General features: G+C 31.9%; 1 non-coding gene across 1 annotated transcript; it reads right to left on the bottom strand.

The window, feature by feature from the left end:
- Positions 1-10909: 10909 nt before the first annotated feature.
- On the bottom strand, positions 10910-11016 carry LOC116140068. Its single transcript, XR_004129550.1, has one exon. It is a non-coding gene; the product is annotated as a small nucleolar RNA R71 (small nucleolar RNA).
- Positions 11017-11217: the final 201 nt, after the last annotated feature.

Genomic DNA, 11217 nt, shown 5'->3' with positions numbered 1-11217 from the left:
CATTTAATGTTAAGTATTCATATATTTCAATGTAAACGGTCCGCATTCATGTTAATTTCTATATAGGTATATTAAGCATTTGAGGCATTTGATTAATACGAATTTTTTTAAACCAGTGGGAAACGGATCATGTTTTATCAAAATAAATGTCTTCTTTTATGAATTCCATTAATATTGTATAAATATCTACATAAATAGTATCATTTATTTGATCAACACTTTAATAAAAATTGTACGTTAAGAAAGACATTAAATATCACAATACAAGATATCATCAATATATCAATCACATCAATAAAAAAGCAAGTACATTAACCCATAATTAAAACTAAATTCTACTATCCTGATTTTTAATAGTAATGTCAAATAAAAAATATCACATAATAGTACAGTGCATCGATCAACAATAAATAAACATGGTGCTCTAATAATAATGATATCTTATTGGCACAGTTTTAAAGGAAATGGTAATAGATATTTTGTTAAATATTCAAGTTAGATGTTGTGATGATGTGATAATATATCAATTAATATAAAATATTTATACGGTTCGGCATTGGTCTTGTTTAATTGTTTATGTTTTATTGAGTATGTTAGTTTGTTAATTAAATTTTTGTTGATTCACATTAGAATATATTTTGATGTGTTTTTTTAATTAGGAACACAAAAGAAACAGATGGAATATGAATAAAGATGTTATAATAAATAAACATGGTTGATTAAGAAGAATAAGATCTACCTGGCATGAGTTTAATAGAAAGGATAAGAAGAATAAATTGGAAAAATAATATCTATTGTACAATTAGACCATTAATATTCAGGTAGTCTTCTCAACTTACATGAGTGATTTAATAACATCTATGTATAATTGATAATAATGATTATAGAGGTATAATTATTAATTTTATCTTAATATCTGGTCAATGACTTCTCTGAATTTGTGTTTGTATCACTTTAATATTATGTAAATTATTTATTTAAAATTTAAAAGTATTTATTTGTTTTTTGAGAATACAAAAGGTGCTTTGGGAAAACAAATAAATGTCTAGTAATAAGTAAACATATTGATTGAAAAAACATTAATAACTTTTTGGATAAGAGGATACGAAACGGTAGCAAACATAATAAATATTTTGTTAAGTATTCAAGTCAAAAACGTCATGATGATATTATAATATATCAGTTGGATCGTGAATAATGGTTTAGCAACCGTGCTCCAAATGGATGTTATCGTTCAGCGTGAGATTTAATTTGGTTGATAAAAAAAAAAATGATTTATCTTAACATCTGGTAATGACTTCTTTGAATTTGTGTTGGTATCACTTTAATATTATGTAAATTATTTATTTAAAATTTAAATTTTTTTTTTTTTTTTTTGAGAATACAAAAGGTTCTTTGGGAAAATGAATAAATGTCTAGGAATAAGCAAACACGTCAATCAAAAAAACATTAATAAGTTTTTGAATAAGAGGATACGAAATGGTAGCAAAGTAATAATTATTTTGTTGAGTATTCAAGTGAGAAACGTCATGATGATATTATAATATATCGGTTGGATAGTGAATAATGGTTCGGCAACCGTGCTCCAAATAGATGTTATCATTCGGCGTGGGATTTAATTTGGTTGGTAATAGAATGGAAGTTTTTTTCGATGTGCGATAGGAATGTTTATTTATAGATTTTATTAATTTACATTATAATATATTTAGATTGATGTTTGTCAAATATGCGTAGACAATCCAATGAGTTTTAATTGTATTTCAGAATAAATTAAAAAGCATTTAAATTTTTACATGTGTAATAAATCATATAAAGAAATCACTACAAATTATATTTCATACATACTATTTGGTAATCTACGTTACATCTTGTACATGTGATATTTTCTAGCGACATTGATCTGTCCCACTGTATACGATTTTGATTCTCTTTGTCGCAAATATGAAATATTCTCCTTTTAATGAGAATTGTCGCAGTTGGAGTCATGGACTTGAACACTTCCTTGCAATTTTTCAGTTTGTAGAATTGATTGGTTAGTTTCACTAATTTTATTATAATTTTTATACCTATACTGTCGTGCATTGTGATTAGAGCAATAGTTGTCTGATACATTGCTTGCTGGTTATTTTGTTTGCAAGATGCAATAAGTAGTTGTAATCCTCTGTTTCTATCATGTTCCACGAAGAACAAATGTGTTCCAAGCAGTAGTGAAGCATGCTTATTTTCTGCTTTTGCAAGGATCTTTAGAATTGAAAGCCCTATCGTTGTTATTACTGGTAGTTTGTGTCGTTGTTTGAAGATGTTTCTTCTATGTAAGACTTGTTTTACGTTTTTCTGTTAGTTTAGAGATTTGCACCTGTAAATTGTAAGGTAAATAATGGTTTTCAAACACAAGATCCACAATAAAAAAAAAAAAAAAAAGTGTAAATAATAGTTTCAAATAGTTGGTAATCATAATATCATTGCCTGTATGATCAAGAAGTTAACAATAAAAAAGTGTGAAAAATATGGTTTAGTTAAATATCGATTCTAACATGTATTTTGGTTTTTATGTATTAGAAAGCTGTTAAGAACTAAAGACACAAGTGATTCGGCATACTCCGTTTCAATTGTTAGGAGTCGACATATGGTTTTCTGTATGACTAACAAAATAATGAAATCAACAGATTAACGAAACATGATGATATTAGTAAAACTTACGTTAACTGTATTACTTGAAGAGTGGTGTTGTTATTCTGAATTGCTTTTGCAATGATTTATTGCACAATTTGTGATGGTAATTGTAATAGATTTGTGGGTTGTGTTTTTGTTCTTTTGTAAGGAATCATGATGTTTTGGTGGCCTTTTTTTTTTGGTGTAAGTATATGGATATTATAAAGTTGTTACAGTCTTAGTGGTTTATATAATTTTTGTGTAGATACTGGATAGCGAACAGTTTTCTGTGTGTTTGGATTTGGTAGATATTATCATGTTAATTACTAATGAGAGTTAGCGTTGTTATTTGAATCTCGTTTTTAGTATTTTTGTAAATTAATGATAGTATTTTTATTTTGTTGAACATTAATTATTTGATTTTGTTATATATATATCAGATATTGTTGCTTCATTGTTTATTCTACCAAGAAAAATTGATTATTCTATTCGAAAACTATACACTTTTTTTGTCATAATCATTTAATGTTAAGTATTAATTTATCTTAAGTGTAAACGGTTTGCATTCATCTATATCTCTACGTAGGTATATTAAGTATTTGATACATTCAATTAGTACGAATCTTTTTAAATTCATATAAATTAATGTATTGAATGATATTTCGTGCATTGTACATGGATTATGTGCATATCTTATGTAGGCGTCTAATGCTCTAAAAGTTCTATGAGATAATTGGGCAACTGGTCAAATAAAAGACGGTGCCTCTACTGTAAGAAGATGGGAGGATCTGGACACTGACATATTGGTGAAAATCTTCTTGTGTTTTGATGTTTTCCAGTTGACTTTAGGGATTACTCACGTTTGTAATTCATGGCATTCAGCTTGTTGTGATCCTCTGCTTTGGAAAACTCTTGTGTTAAATAAATGAAGCATACGACGTCGTTTAATTAGGAAACAAAACGCTGTCGTTTTGTTCATTATTCCAAATGAATCTCAGCCGTCAACGATAAAGAGAATCCAACGGCTCAAATGCATTCAGAAGTCAATAGTATAAAAGGAGACTATTCATTCATTTGAGGGGAATCGAGTTTAGGTATTCTTTTCAGTTTCTCTGTAAAATACGTTTGGTCTGGGTTAGGGTTTCATGCTCATTCTGGGTTACTTCTCTGTGTGAATCTATCTAGAGTTGTGTTTGAGGGCAAGGGTTCCTTGAAGGTTATAGAACACTCTAGGGTTTGTTAGGATTTGCGGGATACAGGGAAGTGAGTGAGTGTTTGTTTCTGGGAATATCAGTGAAGGAAAATTCTTCTGTAAAGTGTAATCTTTGAGGAAATCAATACTAGTGCAGCGAGCTCCATATTCTGGAGTTCAACGTGGATGTAAGTTGTTCTATATTGAACAAGCGAACCACGGTATATCTTGTGTTGTGTGTTTGTGTCTTGTTCTTGCAGATTCTGTTTTGTTTTGTGGCTAATCTTGCAGGTTGAAGGATTGGTATTGATTTACAACATCTTGATTTGTCAATGTTGAGTTCAAATTTCATCAAAATCCCATTAGAGCCATATGTTTACATGGATGAGTGTTCTGATAAGACACTGACTCGTTTGTTGAAGATTTTGTTGAGTCTCAACTGGGGACAGATAAGAACCTTGATTTTTCACTTCAATTAGTCTGTAGGGGAGGAACAATTTACTTATATTGCTGAAAGGTAATTTTGTTATGTTTCTGTTTAAAACCTTGCTGAAAGGTAATTTTTTTTTAATTCTCACTGTTTGTAGACTGAGTTTTTGGCATTGCCTTTGGTACCAGTGATCATCATCTTTAATTTTCTTTTTGGTATAGTGAATTGGGAAGTAACCCTCCATATATTGTTGTCTGCAAGTGCCCCTAGCTGAGGCATCTTGTTATGCTAGCTTGGAACATAATAAAGAAGGATGTAATTTGCAAGGCCATTCATACATGGAGATCTCTTGAATCCCTAACAATGCCTAGTATAGTAGATTCGCCTTATCTTATAGAGGAAATAGCCCTAAATTGCAAGAACTTCAGTGAACTCAAGGTCATGGGTTCTTTTGACGTTCTCTTTGCTTCTACGATAGCCAAATTTCTTCCAAATTTGTAGATTTTGAGCTTAAGATGCTCAGTGATAGTTAAGGATGCCCTAATGCTTATATTGGATGACCTACCAAATTTGGATGTCCTCAACATATCACATTGCCTTCTTATAAAAGGTCAATTGCTTCCTCCACTGATGGCCGAAAAAATTATTAAGAAGCCAGATAAAATTATCTTGGAGAAGGCTGCTCGATTACATGAGTTCTCAACATATATTGAGCACTCGTGCATCATGTGCCAGTGTACTTGAAGTAGTGAAGGCTTTACGAGGTGGTACAAGTATGAGGAAGGCCTATGGAAAATGGATGAGGCGAGGTCTCTTGCTCTTTGATTAGAACATTGTAGAGACTATAATTTTAACATTTTGTTTTGCTTGTATGTAATATCTACATAATATGTTGTTGAATAAGCATATATAGAATCAGTCCATTGTGTTTTAGGTTGTCATCCTCCTAATGCTTTCGTTTTAGGTTGTCAACATTGTAATACTTGCATGATGATCATTTCCAATGGAAAAAGTATTATCTGTCTACATAATTATGTACATATGGTAAAATTTCACTTTCTATTGCTTCAGGTTGATCTTTTGTTGTCCATTAATGTTATTTCAAAATGAAGTGGTTTCAAAGTAATACGCAATTGAGTATTTTATATGTTTTCAATTCATGTTATTTATTTTGTAATTGTTAGTGTCAAATTCATCTCTATTGTCAGGTTTAGTACATTTCGAAAGAGTCTTTGATTTTCCCTTCTTTTATACTTTGATGTTAAGTTATAGTGACATTGTTCGGCTGAAGTGGTAATATTAAAGTTTTACAGTGTGTTGTCGTTTTGGTTTTGTAAAATTCGTAAATAATGAAAAACGCTGTCGTTTAAAATGCTGTTGATATTTAAAGAAAATATGAGGATTTAATATTTAGTATTTTACTTGAAGTAAATTTGGGGATTTAGGGTTTTCTTTGTCAGTTTCGGCATTAAAGGCATTTATCCCAGTCCATTTGTCGTGTTTTCCACGTCCGTCTTTTTATTTTACATTGGTCTAACTAATTTGTCATCGATTTTAACTTTGATTAAAGTGCATGTTATTCTTACGAAGTTATGAGATTTGTTATTATTGTTATAAGAAGTTGTTGTTAGATGGTTGTGCTGATAATTTGTTGTGCTCAGGTTGTTTATTGGATTCTCTGGTAGTCATGTTGCAAATTATTTTCTCGGTAAATTTACTGCTAAAATTGGTGTCTTTCTTACTACGATTTTGTTTGTTCAGATTAGGTTGTTTATTTGTTGTTCTAGTATTCGCACTGCACACTATTTTCTCGGTAAATCTACTGTTAGAATTGGTGTTCTTCTCATTATGATTCTGTTTATTATCTTGTTGTATTTAGTGTATATTGTAATACTATCATTGTTTTATGAATTGATGTTATGAAATGCTAGTGGTACAAATGCTTTAGAAGTTACCATCATTGTTATTGTGTAATTATCTATTTATTTTTGGAAACAGTTGCCAAGGTTTTGGTATTCTCTTAGTACGTCTGAGATATTGTTGTTTTAATTTGTGTCTCTATCATGTATCACGAAGAATAAATGTCTCTCAAGTAATAACAAAGTCATACAATTTCTATTAAGTTGAATGATTGTCTGTTTTCTCTATTTTTATTTATTTGATAATATTATTCTTTCATTGTAGTAATGGCTTCCAAAAACTTGATGGAATTTATTTGAAGACTTGATTCCGAAGTTTTGTATAAAGGATGATCAAGCAGTGATTCCAAGTCAGAATTGTTAATGCCTTTACAGACTCTTGTTTTACCTGTTTTAGCCTCCAATTCTGTGAAACCTGATTCTAGTCCTGCCATATTAAATTGATTGAAGAAGAAGATAATCATCAGAAGAAATTCCATTACGTAAATTGGTGAAACGGCAGAAAACCTATCAGCAAGAGGGTTCAAATACGAATTCTGAACGAAAATGGAAAAATCTTTCTAAGGAAGAGCTTGACAGCAAAACATTCAGCCTAAGGAAAGAGGTAACATTTTTTCACTTTATCATGCGAATATCTACTATGTTTGGCATGACAATGTTAATGCGGTTTCATTGTTCTTGAAATAGGCTTATGAAGGTTTCTTAGAAATTAGAGAATGTTGGCTTGTTTCAGAAGATTTGATATCAGATTTGAAAAAAGAAATGAAGTTGTGATTTTCGAGGTTCGCAGATTGGAAGTACAGTTGAAAATATCAAAGGAGGCGTTTGAAAAGGTCAAAACCGAATTGAAACACTGTCAAGAATCGTTTAGAAATGTTAAACAATCTTTTGCAAATGAGTGGCAGCAAAAGGAAGTATTTAAAAAGAAACGTAATGAATTGTCTGAAGAAATGATAACATCAAATCTTTAATTGCACAAGCTGAGAAAGATAAAGAAGAGGCTTGTGATTCGGTGTTAGAAATGTTTTTGGCCACCAGAAAAGCTTATGTCAAAGAATATAAGCACAGATTCCCAAATGAGGATTCTAGTTTTTTAGAGACAATTGTGTTGAAAAATGAGAAGATGTCGCCTAATAGAGATTATATTGACTGCATTGCTGTTGTAACTTTCTCTAGTCCACTTAATGCTACTTTTGTAAATTTTTAAACCGTTTGTTAAATATTTTGATAGTATTTGCCAATATTTGCCACACAAGTGTTTATAGTTGTGTTATTATTATGGACGTGGATGTATTCAGTTGATGCTAATTTTTGTGTATATGAAAAAAAGTCTCCAGCCCATGTAATGTGACTTTTGTAAATATTTAAAGTGTTTAATTGTACTATTGATGTTAAATATCTTGATGATGTCTGTCGTGCAAGAGTTTGTACGTGGTTGAGTTGTGTATGTAAAAAATATGCATTTATAACACGTAATACATATAATGTAGCATTCATTGTATCTGACAATAATAATATAAAACATATAAATATCTTTGTATCAAGGAATTTATGTTTCTATATATATTTGAATATTTAATGTGACCTTTTCATATTCATATAAATATCTTTAATTTGTCACATTAATCTCTCATAAACAATGTCTTATATTATATTAAATATATGAATCCTTTCTGTTATAAACAATGTCTTATATTATATTAAATATATGAATCCTTTCTGTTATAAACAATGCTTTTTATCATATATAACATATCAATCCCTTCAATTAAACAATTCTTTGAAAACAATATTTGTCAATGTTTCTACCGGTTCATCTTCTTGTAGGGGTAGCAGAATCTTGATACCTTGTCTTGAGGTTACTCTTGATAGTGTGACGTATAATTGACCATGTGTGAAGACCTAATGTTTCATATACAATCCTACTGTTTTGAGTGATTGACCTTAACTTTTGTTTATTGTAATACAGAGGCTAATTGTCACAGGTAACTGTCTTCTCTTCAACCTAAAAGGCCATTTCATATCTGCATTCGACATTATTATTCTGGGAATTGTAACAATATCCCCAATATTTGACCCGGTAATAATCATCGCTTTTATGGACCACTTTCTTAAATGGGTTATAATCAGTCTGGTTCCATTGCAAAGACCATCAGATTGATTCAAATTACGCAACAACATAATTGGAATGCCAATCTTCATATGCAATTCATGTTTAGGCATGTCAGAGCACATCAGAGAATTAAGAAATTCGATCGGATAGAGAATGTCATCATCGTTTGAGATATTTGCTGCTTTGCAATTGATGTCGGAGCTGAAATACGTCTTTCCATCTGTTGGTAGACTCTAGATGATATAGTCATTCAATCTATGTACTGTCTCATTTTTGGGTGTCAATATTGCTCGCTCTCTCATATAGTCAATATTATTTATTTGATCAGATAAATCTAGAAAAACAGCATTCATAATTGTTTCTTTGTTACTAGTATGTTGATTGATTTTCAAGTCTTCAGGTATTTGGATGTAACTCTCACTCCTCTACAACGTCCTTCCTTCTTGATAAGAGCTTGAATGTTTATATTTTGTTAGTGATTTAATTGGTTTATTTATGGAAAAATGTGCTTAAAGTGTGGAATTTGAATTAATTCTTTCATAAATATCATTTATGGGATCACGGGTGCATTTTGAGTGTTTTTAGGCTCAAACAGATTGTTGAAGGGAAAAGAATGATGTCAATGGAATTCATGATGAGCAGGAACAAACGGTGCAAGAATCGGAGTTGGAACGACAAAGTTGTGACGCGTCGAAAATACAACGTAAAATCTGGAAATTCTTCAAGATGAGCATGCTCCGCTGTTTGGATTATAACTTGAGCTGTGGAAATCGGAATTCGACTATTCTTATGGCGTTGGAAAGCTTATTCAGAGAGCTAAAAAGTTTGTGTTTATGACTTGACCTAATTCTTAATATTTACTATGCGTTGGACAGAAAGAACGATCACAACGGCGACGGTTCTCACCGCCGCAGCGATGGACACGGGCTTATATTGTTAAAGCATTATCCTAATCCGAATCTGCATGGGCTAAGACATCTACTCTTTTCCTAATTAAGATCAGAACCCTAGGACTATAAAAGAGGATTTTTCAGAAGTTTTGGGGGGCTTTTAGAGAGAGAAAGAGAAGGATGGCTACGAGTTGGAGATCAGGATTCTTGAAGCTCTCGTTCAACGATTAGAGAAGTGTTTTATATTTTCTTTTCTGAACTGATGTTATTGAATAGAATGATGGATTTTGTTATTATCATTATGAACTAACTCTCTTTTCTAGGGCTAAGATGTAGCCCAATTTATGAATATGTATTGACTTAAATTGTTGTTAATTCCTATTGAGCTTTTAATTCTAAGTTTTATTATTGTGCATAATGCTTTCAATTCTTAAGGGCCTGAGAGTTGATTGATATCATGGGTTGGGTTGAGATCGAGAGATGAAACCTAATTTGACTAAGGTATTAAACCATAGATTGAGCGAACGCTAGAGATAGGTTACCGCGGTCTGTGAGATTCTGGTAAATTCCATAGAACTTAATGATCTCTTAGCTTCTAAATCCGACTTAGAGATATTTTGGGTTGTTGCTTAAGGGTTAATTTGCTAATTGTTCGAGAGAAAGTTAGTGGAATTTTAGGGAATTTGGCTTTTAGAATATGCTTAGTTAGGTTAACAATAATTGTCAATGTATAGGATTAAATTGGTGTGAAATCTATGTCCTAGGTTTAGTCATATTGATCTTTACATCAAAGTGTTTACAAATTCTGCATTTAGTTAGTTTTTAGTTTGTTACTTATTCATTAACGTCATTCTTAAAATTCTGCTTTATCAAAAAGCAATAGAATAGACTAGTTTGGCACTTGGTAGATAGTTCCCTTGGGATTCGACACTCGTTTACTCGAGCTTTATTACTTGCACGATTTCGTATACTTGCGAATAGTCTGTCAAGTTTTTGGCGCCATTGCCGGGGAACTATTTTGTTTTGCCAATATCAATACGAAATATTTAGTTGCTAATTTGATTTGTTTTATTTCTGTTTACTAATTAATTTTTATTTTTGTTTGTTTTGTTTGTAGTTTTCAGCTAGAATCTAGAGAGTTTACAGTCAAGAGGTCGTGGTAATCTTAATCCATTAGATTTTGAGATCGAGAGAACCGCGAAACAGTTGAGGAAAGAAAAGAGGCAAGCTAACTCTGAAAGATCAATGGCTAACACAGGAATTGTGAATCCCAATATGGGAAATCAAGAGAATGAGAATGAGGATACTTTAGGGGGAAATGCAAATGGTGGAGCAGCAGTGGTTCAGAAAGCAATGAAGGACTACTTTAGTCCTACTATTGATGGGTGCTATTCTAGCATCAGGAGACCACCCGTTCAAGTAAATAATTTTGAGATTAAGCCAGCAGTTATTGGAATGATTCAGCAGTCGATCCAATTCGCTGGGTTACCTAATGATGATCCCAACATGCATATCGCAAATTTTCTGGAGTTATGCGACACATTCAGGCATAATGGAGTATCTGATGACGCAATCAGGCTAAGGCTTTTTCCACTCTCTCTTCAGGATAAGGCTAAGGCTTTGTTGATTTCGCTGTCATCTGGGAGCATCACGACATGGAATGAGTTGGCTCAAGCATTCCTTACTAAATATTTTCCACCTGCCAAGTCTACAAAACTAAGGAGTGAGATCACCAACTTTTACCAACAAGATTCAGAATCATTGTATGAAGCATGGGAAAGGTAAAAGGATCTCTTGCGGAGGTGCCCTCACCATGGTATACCAATCTGGTCACAAGTGCAAACGTTCTACCAAGGGTTACTACCAACTATTCAAGCTATGATTGACGCTGCAAGTGGGGGAGCCTTGAACAATAAAACGCCAGAGGAAGCATACAATCTGATGTCGAACAATAATTATATGAGGGCTTTAGAGAGAACTTCAACAAGGAGATCAGCGGGAGTGCACGAAGTTGACAGTTA

Source organism: Pistacia vera, unplaced genomic scaffold (assembly GCF_008641045.1).
Source record: "Pistacia vera cultivar Batoury unplaced genomic scaffold, PisVer_v2 Contig361, whole genome shotgun sequence".
NCBI classification, from domain to species: Eukaryota; Viridiplantae; Streptophyta; class Magnoliopsida; order Sapindales; family Anacardiaceae; genus Pistacia; species Pistacia vera.
This window is presented reverse-complemented; position numbering and strand designations above follow the sequence as displayed.